The 13,543-nt window shown below is 41.1% G+C and overlaps 1 pseudogene; it reads right to left on the reverse strand.

The window, feature by feature from the left end:
- Nucleotides 1-10,796, reverse strand: part of LOC104316085 (epidermal retinol dehydrogenase 2-like) — a 54,356-nt pseudogene extending 43,560 nt beyond the window's left edge.
- Between the last annotated feature and the right edge of the window lie 2,747 nt (nt 10,797-13,543).

Consider the following 13,543-nt stretch of genomic DNA (forward strand, 5'->3'; position numbering starts at 1 on the left):
TACCATGTGATGTCTAGTATATAAACTGGGGGAGTTGGCCTGGGGGGGTCTGGATTGCTGCTTGGAAACTAACTGGGCATCGCTCAGCGAGTGGTGAGCAATTGCATGGCGCATCACTTGGTTTGTATATTCCAATTCTTTTATTATTATTATTGTCATTTTATTATTGTATTATCGTTGTTAGTTTCTTCCTTTCTGTTCTATTAAACTGTTCTTATCTCAACCCATGAGTTTTACCTTTTTCCTTCTGATTCTCTCCCCCATCCCACTGGGTGGGGGGGAGTGAGTGAGCGGCTGCGTGGTGCTTAATTGCTGGCTGGGGTTAAACCACGACACATCCCTAACCCTTCCTTGACTGTGAGGTTATTACACAGTCCCTGTTGCATGTCAGTTATTAATTGTATGCAAGACTTGGATTTCTTATGTCAAAAGACATAGTTGTATGTGCCAATAAGGCAAAAATACTGAATTGAAAAGCAAATCAGCTTTATAATAGCTAGAGACTGAATATGGCATGTCTAGTGAGTAGTGATTATTTTTTACATATGAAACAGTACATGATCTAAATTTTACTTACTGCGTTTGAAAAGCTTTAGCTAATTCAGTATTAATAAAATAAGGGCAAATTATTGTGGTTTTAATGGCTTGTTTTCCTGCATGATACATTTCCGAATCTAAGGCTTCCATCATTCCAATGATTGCATAATTACTTCCAGCATAATCTGAAAAGTCAAAAAAGAAGAAACATCCAAAATATGTCAAAACCACCACAGTCAGTGTTATATACAGGATTTAATGTTTTGTAATACTATTTAAGCCCTGATATTACCTAGTTATATAATTAGCAGTCTTGTAATTAGTATATTAAGGATGCTGTGCATATTGGTGATGCTAACTCTGAAGGTTAATGGCTCTTCCCCTGATTGATGCACAGTTGTCTAAGGATAAGATTAATCCTTTCCAGAGGACTTTTTTTCAGTGCACTATAGAAAGAGATAGGAAGATGAGCTTAATCAACATTTTATGTACATTTCCAGATACTCATATACAAGCCAGGAATTCTTTCAGTTCAGAATGTCTTCACCCTTTAATATCACAGGTTACATTTTGGTAACAACTATTTCTAGTGGTAAACTCTAAATACCCTACTTATAAATGCTGCTTCAACCTATTACTTCTTCTGATTTGCCCTGCAACTACAGTATCATTTTGTTTGCCCGGGAAACCTAAATCTTGTCTGATTTTTATGGTTTGATGAATGTATGGAACTCCATCCTTGGAGATAATCAAAATTTGCCCTCACAAGGCTCTGTGCAACCTGATCTAAGTTGGGACTGCTTTTATTTGGGGATATGGACCAAATGACCTGCAGAGATGCCTTCCAACCCAGATTATTCTACAGTTTGCAACTGTAAAAGAACCTTATTTTCATATAGGAATTTACATGTGGTTTCCTAAGGCTTTTTCAAATGTGTGTGAAAATAGTTTTTATATACAATGAAATCCAATTTTGCTAAAAGTGTAACCTCAAAAACTGGCATCAGAGACAGTTTGTTATTCTTCAGGGATTCACCCATATTGGAACCATACAACCTAAAAATGCATAGCTAAGGTGTAAAAAGTTATAATGCATGGATGGGCAGGTCCACTCTCACAAACCTTACAGTTAAATGATGAAAGCTGGATGTTACTTATTATCAATACCAAATCTGACCCAATGATAACAGGTGGCAAACAAACACTACAGTAATACCATCAATCAGCAGAAGAAACAAGAGATACTTATTTTACTGAAGTTCACATTCTCATAGGGTGACCTAGGAGATACAATCAGGATGTCAGAGAGGCTTGAGGAGACACTGCGCAGCAGACCCAGGCAGATGAAATAGTCAGAACTGTAGCAGGCAGCTCACTTGAGGGGAACAGCTGAGAATATGGAGCTGTTAAATAGTTTAAAACACAGTTAATGCAAATTAATTTTAATGAAAATTCTGCCAAAATGCCTTCTTGACCTGAAAACCATTTTCCAACTAAATGTATAATTCCAGGTGTCACCCACGTATGTTTCAGGACTCTGAACATTCATCTGCAGAAAACCTGGCATGAGAAAGTGTTAGACAACCCTTATGCAGGGCTCCCTTCCACTGCATATTTACGAGCTGTATTGCCCTTCTTCTGTGGCGATAAGACAGGCAGCAGTCAGACAGTAAAATCTGCAGTGAGCTCCCTGTGCCACTCAGGCAACATGTCACCACCATCCTTTTCAATGCACCACCACCTTTCGTATCTGCATGCTCTTCCTGAGTGTTCAGTATATGTTGGTATAAACTGCTTAAGCCAAGCATTTATGAGATGTCTAAGAGAAGTTACTGGTATGTAGATCTAATTTGTAATGGCACTTGACGATACTAACCTGACATACTGTAGACTCCTAACAATCCTGCTGCACTGGTGGTGCTAACCAGGTGTCCACGGTTAGAGGTCATCATGGCTGCAAGAAAGGGCCTTGCAAGTCTAAGAGACATATTAAGAAAACCCCTTTATAACTATACACGCCAAAAATGTTGCATTCCAAATTAGGCTTTACAACCCAATTTGCTTTCTGGGGCTTCAATATACAAGAAGCCCAACTGACCTTCTATCTCTGTAAGAATTTATAAATGAGAGACAGCACTTCCTTGAATGACTGCCCTCTATCTGGAGATCTGTCAGCATTAAAATCGTGTTATTAAAAAGCAGCAAAGTTTGTATTTTCTCTGCCTCCTGGTTCCTTACGATTTGAGTCTGAGACTATTATCAAAGATTTGGTACACAAGAGGGAGCTAGAAGTCAATACATCAAGGGAAGCTCAGCTGCCTCTGGGCCCTGTTTGTTACAAACTGAGCTGCCTGACAACTCCGGCACCCCAGACCACCACTGTGGGTGATACTAACTATATAAGGAGGACGCTAGTGTTTTATAAGGGGGGAGAAAAAAGACAAGAGCAGTAACAAATTTTTTTTCAATAGCTGAGGTGTCCTGCAACATCTGTTCGGCTCCAGATGTGTGTGCCTAGTACATGTTTTTTTGGTTGAGGGCCTGTGCTTACTGTGCTCCTGCCCTATGGCTCTTCAGACCCGTCAGGAGCAACACCTCTCCCAGTTCGTTTGCCTCAAGTATTTGGAAGAATTATGTGCTGTGGGCTGGGAAATGGTTAGAGGACTTCTATCTGCAATGATTTTCCGCTGAGAAATGCCATTTAGCGAGGGAGTTGCAATGCTACATTTTCCCCCAATACAGGCTGCTCACTCAGGCATAAAAACAATAAATGCAAGAGGGAGCAAGAGTAACACTCTGTGCTGGTTTAGGCTGGGATAGAGTTAATTTTCTTCACAGTAGCTAGTATGGGGCTATGTTTTGGATTCGTGCTGAAAACAGTGTTGATAGTTCAGGGATGTTCCTGCTGAGCAGTGCTGACACAGCGTCAAGGCCTTTTCTGCTTCTCACCCCACCCCACCAGCGAGGAGGCTGGGGGGGCACAAGGAGTTGGGAGGGGACACAGCTGGGACCAACTGTGACCCCAACGGTATTCCAGACCATATGACGTCATGCTCAGCATATAAAGCTGGGGGAAGGAGAAGGCAGGGGGGGACGTTCGGAGTGATGGCGTTTGTCTTCCCAAGTCACAGTTAGGCGTGATGGAGCCCTGCGTTCCTGGAGATGGCTGAACACCTGCCTGCCCATGGGAAGTGGTGAATGAATTCCTTGTTTTGCTTGCTTACATGCACGGCTTTTGCTTTACTTATTAAACTGTCTTTATCTCAACCCATAAGTTTTCTCATTTATACCCTTCTGATTCTCTCCCCCATCCCACTGTGAGGGAGGTGAGTGAGCAGCTGTGTGGGGCTTAGTTGCCGGCTGGGGTGAAACCACGACACACTCCCTCACAACAAAACCTCCTAAAGGTCAACTGAGACCCCAAATAACAGCAAATCCCTTTAGAGGTATGAAAACAAAACAAAGATAACACATACTATCCAGATTAGTTTTCAATGTACATTAAGCAGATGGTGACTAGGAATGAAAGCACAACCTGAAGACTAACACCAACATGTGCAGCATAGGATCATAGAATCATAGAATAATTTAGATCTTTAAGATCATTGAGTCCAGCCATAAACCTAGCACTGCCAGGTCCACTACCAAACCATGGATGTGCCTCCCTACAAGTCTGTTAGACAAAGCCTTCTGATGCCGGCAAACGTCAGGAGCAGGCAAGTCACATGCCATCATGTCAGCACTAACTTCAGCCACAGCTGTTACAGATAGAGCATGTTTCACAATACAGTTGCACAGACTTTTGATTTACCAGAGTGCCTTGGCAGGTTTGTGTTAACATTACTGAGACTTAGTGGGGAGACTGTAAAATTGGTGTGTCTCTAATTACAGGATGATTAAAAAAATGTATCTTCAAGGCCCTTCCTATCCCTATTCCAAATTGGGTTCCCCAGGTAGGTGCCACCATGCTGATTTTCACACTAAAATACTTGCTTGTACCATTTGGTCACCCAGGAGAGAAAAAAATACATTACCCAGACTTGTGAGAGGAAGTTGACTCTTAAGGTCTTTTCAAAATCTGCATCTAGAATGTCACAGAACTTTTTCCCAAGCAGTATACCGGCATTATTGATTAAAAGAGTAACATCCCCAACTTCTTTTCTAACCTGAATAAAAAAAGGATAAACAGAAAGCTTTAGAAGGTATTCTTCTCTCTTGTGCTTCATTTATGAAAATGTTTAGTGATATTTGCAATTATTTGTATCTCTACTGGAAATCTAAGTATGTAAGAACTGCTGTACTGCATCAGGTCAAAGGTCCATCTAGTCCCATAGCCCTTGTCTCATGGTGGAAAGCAGTAAAAAAAAGACCAGGACTCTGAGATCTCCTCCAGTGTACTCCTCAACTTTTCACACTCTGCAGCTTACGATTTTCCTGAGAGAGATAAGTTATCTATATCTTTGTATTTAATATACCTCCACGATTTCCCCCCCACCCCCAAGAATTTGTCTAATTGCTTCCTGAACTCCAGAATACTTCTGGTTTCCACAGGAACCTAATGTAATGAGTTACAAAGCTTTAGTGTGAACTGTGAGCATGCTTTAATTGCAACCTGAACATTTCTTGTCCCCTATTTCTGGTATTGTAAGAATCCGTATTCCTCAGCCAAGGCTTTTCAACCCCTTTTCTAGATAATTTCTACTAAACAGGAAAGAATCCAGCACAGATCCCTGGGGGATACCAATCCTTTGAGTACAAAAGCATGTACCATGAAATAAATGGATAACATCACTTGGAGAGAAGACCAAAATCACCATTACCTCCATTTGGGTTTCTTATGAAAAGATTTTAATCTACAATTTAGATTTATATCAAAGCAGATGGCCAAGATTTACTTATAGTATTAAGAAACAGGCTTACTGCAGAGATTTCTGTGCTGGCGGCAAACAGTAATTTGATGTCTCAAAAATTATAGAATGACTACAAAAAAATAGAAATCCCAGATATGTTGCTGTCTGGCAATTTGAAAATAGGTGCTTGGATCTGATGCGTGAACATTTGACCTTCCTTGGCTCTGTCAGGCCACCTTAGTGTTCAGTGAAGACTCGTTTGATACTCCTCTGGCTGTGCCAGGCTGTCTCCAGGCTGTCTCCTTGTGATAGACAAGCAGGGCTCAGATACTAGCACCTTTCCACCTGCACAAATGAATGCATATCTAGACACCGCTGAGTATGGCAGGAATACCCAACTCCTCCTTTGTGGGATATATCTGTACTTTGTCCCCACTCGTAGCTTTTAACTACTCTGTCAGTCCATATGACGATCCTTTTTTTTTTTTTTTTTCACATGACAACATAGCTTCCCCAATGGCAACATTTTATTGAATCTGGCTTCATTTGACCTGTTTACCTACTACCCCCCAAAAAGTGGGAAGACTGACTTCCATATACAAAAAGTCAAACTGATTATTCTTCATGATGTATTTCTTTAGTGCTCTATTAATTCTTCTCTTTATTATCATTTCTTCCAATTTTCTGTAAGACAGATTTGTAGTTTCTTTGTGTCCTCTTAAGTAAGTGCTCTTTAAAACTGGCATTTTTGCTATTCTTCGTTCCTTAGACACCTGTTATAGCACAGGCCCGCCCCCCGGGATTTCTAGCTTATCAGATCCATATCTGATTTCCTTCAGAATTCCCTAGCGGACACTGCCTAATCCTGAAAATTAGTTGCTGTTCACCAGGTTATTCTAAAACCTCTTCTTTAGGGACTTAGATGACCTGACTTGCTTCCTAGAAAGAAAGCTTCCATTATGGGAAAATACCTAGGTTTTTCTGCAGTGAATATACCAAATAAAAGTAATTAATTTAACTTTTCTGGTATTGTTTTATCTTCTGTGTCCAAGCTCAAGACTTTTCATATTACCAGTCAAAATGTTGCAGGTATTTCCAAGAGTGGAGGAGGCTTCTAGCTGAAAACCTCTTGATTTAAAAAAATTTCTGGCTCCATCATGACTGTTCAGTTCATGCAAATACCTACAAAGATGTTGGTATTGTTAACAATAGTTTAGCACCTTCACAGCAATTCCTGAATTTTAAACAGCTCTTTGAGTTTCTGCTTGTAGGTCAGTCTGTGCACTTCAGAATTTTCTCTGCTGATTCGGGCACAGCAGATTTGGCAGGCTGGAGCCCTGTGGCTGATTCGGTTAATGTGTTCGGAGATTGAGAATGCACAAAACAAACATTTTGAGACTCTGTTAAACTAAGAACAAACAAATAATTTCAAAATGTTCAGCATCGACAGGAAAGTCCAACAGAGAAATTACTTACTGTGGTGTGTTGACCCTGGCTGAACACCAGGTGCCCACCAAAGCCGTTCTATCACTCCCCCTCCTCAGCTGACGGGAGAGAAAATATAACAAAGGGCTCGTGGGTCAAGACAAGGACAGGAGAGATCACTCACCAATTACCATCATGGGCAAAACAGACTCAACATAGGGAAAATTAACTCAATTTATTACCAATCAACCAGAGTAGGGTAATGAGAAATAAAACCAAATCTCAGAACATCTTCCCTCCACCCCTCCCTTCTTCCCGGGCACAACTTCACTCCTGGATTCTCTACCTACCCCCCCAGCGGTGCACGGGGATGGGGAATGGGGTTTACGGTCAGTTCATCACACGTTATTTTCTGCCGCTTCATCCTCCTCAGGGGGTGGACTCCTCACACTCTTCCCCTGCTCCAGCGTGGGGTCCCTCCCGCAGGAGACAGTCCTCCACGAACTTCTCCAGCGTGGGTCCTTCCCTCAGGCTGCAGTTCTTCACGAACTGCTCCAGCGTGGGTCCTTTCCACGGCATGCAGTCCTTCAGGAACACACTGCTCCAGCGTGGGTCCCCCACAGGGCCACAAGTCCTGCCAGAAAACCTGCTCCATGGGCTCCTCTCTCCGCAGGTCTGCAGGTCCTGCCAGGAACCTGCTCCAATGTCGGCTTCCCTTGGGGTCACAGCCTCCTTCAGGCACCCACCTGCTCCAGTGTGGTGTCGTCCCTGGGCTGCAGGTGGATATCTGCTCCACCATGGACCTCCCTGGGCTGCAGGGGGACAGCCTGCCTCACCATGGTCTTCACCACGGGCTGCAGGGGAATCTCTGCTCCGGCGCCTGGAGCATCTCCTCCCCCTCCTTCTTCACTAACCTTGGTGCCCGCAGGGTTGTTTCTCTTACATGTTCTCACTCCTCTCTCCGGCTGCAGTTTTTTGTCCCAGCAACTTTTTTCCTTCTTAAAAATGTTATTACAGAGGCACCACCACCGTTGCTGATGGGCTCGGCCTTGGCCAGCAGCGGGTCCATCTTAGAGCCGGCTGGTATGGGCTCTGCCGAACACAGGGGAAGCTTCTAGCAACTTCTTACACAAGCCACCCCTGTAACCCCCCCCGCTACCAAAACCTTGCCACACAAAACCAATACACTTACATAAGCTTAAACTAATAAGCTTAAACTAATCATTTTGGTTCATGTCTTTGCAAGAAGCAGATAGCATTTATGGGAACAAATTTATGGGAATAGGAATTTAATGCCAATTTAAATATTACTTCTTAAAGAGATTTGGTCTTGGTATATACTAAAGTGAGTTTTTTCCTTGCAAAAAGGGGATTCTAAAGGAATTGCTGTTTGATTTATAGTATCAATCCAAATAAAGGTCAAGTGTCACATATGAAGTACTGAACATGGGTTGCTCAGACTGATTTTTTATCTTGCTGGGAAGTGACTACAGGTATTAAGATTGTTGAAATTCCTGGGATTCCTACTCCAAAATTTAGGAGTCATAATCAATGTCTTATGTGGTGAGGATCACGTCATCTGTGCTGCCCAAGTAATTGGCAAAGATCATCCTCCTTGAACACTGTGTTGGGTCAGCACGGGCCAGAACACTCAACAACTTGCTCATCTCCGCAAATGTACTATTATGGTACAATATATCCTTGCCACCACTGTCCAAGTAATACTATAGTACCACTTGTGGTTCTCAACATCTGTCACTAATGGCCCCACATGGAACTTTTTTCTATGCACTGTTAATGGCTGTGCCCCCAGTGCTGCTAACAAGTATGGGTAAAATAATACCTTGCTGACTGCAAGCATGAGAATTGCAGATCCAGATACTTCCAGATCCTGAATCCAACTAACCCTTTAGAAGTACTTTTCATCGGGAACATTTCTTGAGGAAAAACATTTATTTCAACGTTTCATAGCTGTGTTCAGAAAGAATCAATCTGTTTTGGTTAAAATTAAAAGCAACAACCACAAAACAAAGACCCCCCCTGACAACTCATAGAAAATTAATGTTACACTTCAAGGCTATTCCAAAACAAACTGTCAACATTCACATGTCATGAAATATTTTAGCTAATTTCTTTGAGGTATGCCTTTGGACACAGAATGTCAAAATTGTTACTTGAGAGTCATGTATATAAGTACATATACTGAGAATTTAACAGAAGAAGAATTTATCCTTGGATAAAATGGCAGAGTGGCTAACTGGATTATAAGTGAGGTTAAACTGGAAAATATTTTCAGGCAGTATGTAGTTTAAGGACAGGTAAATATTAATGATGTTAATTTAATGTCCAATTTCTGGACTTTGATAATAATAATATTAAAAAATAATAGTTTACAAAGCATAGGTCAGCACAGAAGAAGAGTTCTCATTTAAAATGGGCTCCTTCTCTACCTTCCTTTCCAGCTGGATTGACCAAAAAATGAACTGAAGCTGAATCATCAATTTGACTGGAGACCAGCCATATCCTGATGATATTTCTGAAACGATTACACCCCACATCACCCTTTCAGAGCTACAGTATTCTGAACAAATGGATAAAGAAAAGGCCCCTCCCCCCCTTTACAATTTCCATTGTTTGTTGTTTTTTTTTATTTATTGATATCTTAAAGAAATTTTAAAGTGTAAACAAGCTAATCTGTGGAGCTAACCTCTGCTTACATAACCATATTCTTAACCTAAAAGAAGTTAGCACCTCTCAACAAAGACTGGAAATGGATAAATCTTGACAGAACAGATTAAACCCAATTACTTTATTGTGAACATAGTTCAAGTTCCATCTAGAAGCTACCTGTCAAAAAGAGAAAGTCATTGCCCTACATTATTACTTCCCTTTAGTGAGTAGCACGGTGTCTAAAAAAAAAATTCAATAGCATATACTATTAAAAAGAACCAAAAAATCAGAAGCAAGAAGCCAAATCAGAGGCCAGAAGCTGTGTCTTACCTTGTCTGCCTTTTCATAGACCTTCTCCCTATTGCCACAGTCACAGTGGTAGGCAAACACTCATTAAGCTCCATTTTTTTTGGCTAATCTGCTTGTTTCTTTGTTACCTTCATCGTCCATGTCCCAAAGAACCAAGGTTGCTCCCAAAGAAGCAAAATTTAAGGCAATCTGACTTCCAGTCCCATTTGCAGAGCCAGTAATAAGCACTATTTCCCCAGCAGAAGTTTTTTTTGTGTGAAGGAAATATGGGTAAGGTGAAATTCTCAAAAAATAAAAAATATAATTTCAGGAACTGTAGCATCTTCAGGATGCTTCTCAAGTTGAACGTGATTTTTCAGGCATAAACACCGCTCTTCTGTTATACAAACCCAGAAATACAGTATGTTACTGGCCCTTCAAAACACTGAGATACTGACTAAAAAAAGAGAAACAGCTATTTCTTTCACATTGTTCTTTTGTGCAAGTACAAAATACGTCACTAAAGACTTGTTTTGTGAAAGCTGCCGGCTTCTTACTAGTGGGGTTAAAGCAAATATCTTCTGCTAGATCCTACACACCTGCTGTTTTGTTCCAGAGTCCTGAGCTTCCATCTCGGTTTTTAAAAAGGTGTAGTAACATACATTTTATACAGGTATGTTGTGGCAATGGCTATAGCGTACTTTGTTTTCACAGCAAGGTGATACTGCCTGATCAAAAAAGTACTGGAAACACTGGTGTGATACCAGCCTTAGGAAGGAAGGTGTCTGTCCTCCTTAGCAGAGGCGGTCTGGGGAGCTGCGGGGCTGGGGCTGGGGCTGGGGCTGGGGCTGGGGCTGGGGCAGGCTGCCTGGCTCTAGGGAAGCGGGTGTCAGTCCTGGGTGGCTTCCCAAAGTCGTCTGTCAGACGGCACCTTCTGCTCCCGGGTGGTGAAATCGCGCTGCTGCATCACCTGCCCTCCCGTGCCTTACCTGCCTGGAGCAGGAGGGTGGCATCGCAGGTTGGCATCTCGCTTCGGACTCGAGGAGCAACCTGGCCAAGGACTTGGAAAGCAAGTGCTCCCTCCTTCCTCTGCTGCTACTTTATTGTAGTTATGAAGTTAAACTCTTCCTACTTTCTATCATACATTACTGTTCTCCAGCTCGCCCACTTGCTGGAATGGGAATAAAAAGGGAGATGCTGATCATAAACGCCGCCCTATAAAATGGTGAAACCACCTGGTTATCATTGATCCACATCTTTAAAATGTCAGTTGTGGTTCCTCAGTTTTCCATGCATACATTTTCCAGCTTTAAAACCGCCGTCCCGCACCAGTGTAGCGTCAGTATTTTTTTCCAAGATTGAATAGAAAGCCATGTTCCTACACAGGCCCGTAAGACTCTGCTTTTCCTGTTATGTTCTCAGCTTGTCTCGATCACGGTGACAACTTCCACACACTGTTTATGCAAAAGGGCAAATGAAGAGAGCCCTACTTATTTGCTGTACTTTGCATTTTGAATGAGTGATACTAAAGGTCTCGTCTTGTTTATCGGCAAGTTGTAGAAGGAAAGAATTTGGATGAAGTCACGGTGCGCTCTGGTCCACACTTCTATGTTGTAAACACAATTCAGATTACAGTTTATGGGAAATCATGGGGCATTCTTCATTTCAGCCGAAAAAAAAATGGTAGTTAAAAAATTTGATGTAATTTTCACTAAGAAATATGGTGGAAAATTCTACGTTGTCAGTGCTAATAATTGTATAGAAGCAATGTACTTCCATGCACAATTAACTGTTGCATATTCTGTTTAGATGCCACCAAAAGGTCAAGTTGAAACACACACATTGAGACTGAAGGCAGATCTCAAAGCCTCAATGAACTGTGGTTCCAAACAAGGCACAAACCAATGCAAAATAGGTGGGTAAGGTAACTCCAGGTGTCTTACACTGTAATCAGTAGTTACATGGCAAAAGCAGCAGATTATGGGAAGGGGATGGTGAAATGATTCAACGATGAATTCCTGGTAATGAAACAAAGCAGAGGAGATGCTTGTTTACTAGGACAACATTTCAAAGTAAACCATATAGGTAAGGAATGGTGCTGCAAACCAGAACTTTGCAAGCTGTAAGGTAACAGGAGGAGCCTGTTTCCAAAGCACGTGCTTATACAAGCATGTAACCACATAACTTCCCTGCTCTTACACTGAACTCACCTAAGGAGCAGCTAGCTATCGCTCCATAAGTAGCCAAGATGACAGTGGTGATTAATAATTTAGATACCTAAATTAGAGGCTTCGGTGTGGTAGTGGAGGGTTACAGCTCATTGCTAGCTTTAGGTAGAGTGGACATGGTAAGTGACAAGAGACTTGGGGGCCACACAGTGTATTTAGGATAGGTCACGTTCTGCTCACCACCAGCTAGATGTGATGGCTCCTTTAGAGACCTGTTTAGCATTTGGAAATGATGTGTACATGTGGCGCTTTGTCCCAATTCTGTCCCAATGTTTCAAAACGTTGAATTTTGTTGTCAAACAGAAAATTATTCTTCTGGGTGCTGTATGCAGAGTAACTAGTCTCTAGCCCCAAACTTCCCTTTCTTTGCACTGAACTTCAAAGGGCTTGTACCAAAAGCTCCATTTCATTAGTGATAGTAAAAATACAGGAATGAAATTGTCTACAATGTTTGACTGCACTGAAAAAAATATATAATGCTACAGCCAGAGAAGCCACGCAAACAGTTCTGTGAGAGGTATTTTTATTATTGACCTTCCAGTAACAAACCTTCAGATGGCTGGCATTAGTTTTAATCATAACAAAGCTATTAAAGATATGAAACAGGGCAAATGCACAAATAGCTTAATTTAAAAGTTAAAACTATGCCACTAACAAGATCAAGAACAGAAATAACCACACAACTGAGAATACCTAAAAATGACAGTACACCAGCATCTTTATGCACCTCTATATACTTTGTATATATTCCATGTTATGAGAAGTTATAGTAGGCATATCAAATTAAGGCTATCAATCAAGTCTGTTGAGTCTAGTACGATAAATCACTATCCTGCTTTTTTGACTGCATAAGAATTGGTCAAACACGCATGCTAAAATCTACCCATGTAGTGAGGGATTTGGCTGATTTTTTTTCATGGTGTAAATCCTCTGGCACACTTGCAGTTGCCAAGGTGATAAAGATGACATAATATTTCAGTAAGTATATGTTTGTTGTGATACACTGAATTGTCAAAACTGCTATAGGCCATGCATAGTAAATACAAGTGTAACTCATTTTATTGGCCTCTTGATTGGCAGTAAAGATTAGAGTTAGAGAATTGCCTCCTGTTCTCAAGCCAGCTGGACCTTTCAAATATTTTTTGGTGGATTACACATTGACCAACATCTCTTATTACTGAGAAAGAAGCTTACTTGCAAGGTGCTGAGAAGAATGACTGAAATGCCTCTTGACCTCTGAGCTGCAATGTACACTTTAAATACACGTTATTAATTAGTGGTAATTATTATATTTCACAGCTTTTTATAAATGGTTATTAAGTGTGTATCAATATATGGATTTAGTAGAACAAGATTACTTTATTAAAGTGATTGATGAATAGTTATTTTACTGCGCAGCTCTATGGCTAATGTTTGCCTTTGTAAAACTTAATATAAGCCATTCACATGCTGCAGAGATGTGCCAAACAAATATTTTCATAAATATAAATTAAGTGATATTTTAATATTTTCTGACAAAACTTATTTCTGCAGACTCGAATAGTG

Source organism: Haliaeetus albicilla, chromosome 3, assembly GCF_947461875.1.
Source record: "Haliaeetus albicilla chromosome 3, bHalAlb1.1, whole genome shotgun sequence".
Taxonomy (NCBI): domain Eukaryota; kingdom Metazoa; phylum Chordata; class Aves; order Accipitriformes; family Accipitridae; genus Haliaeetus; species Haliaeetus albicilla.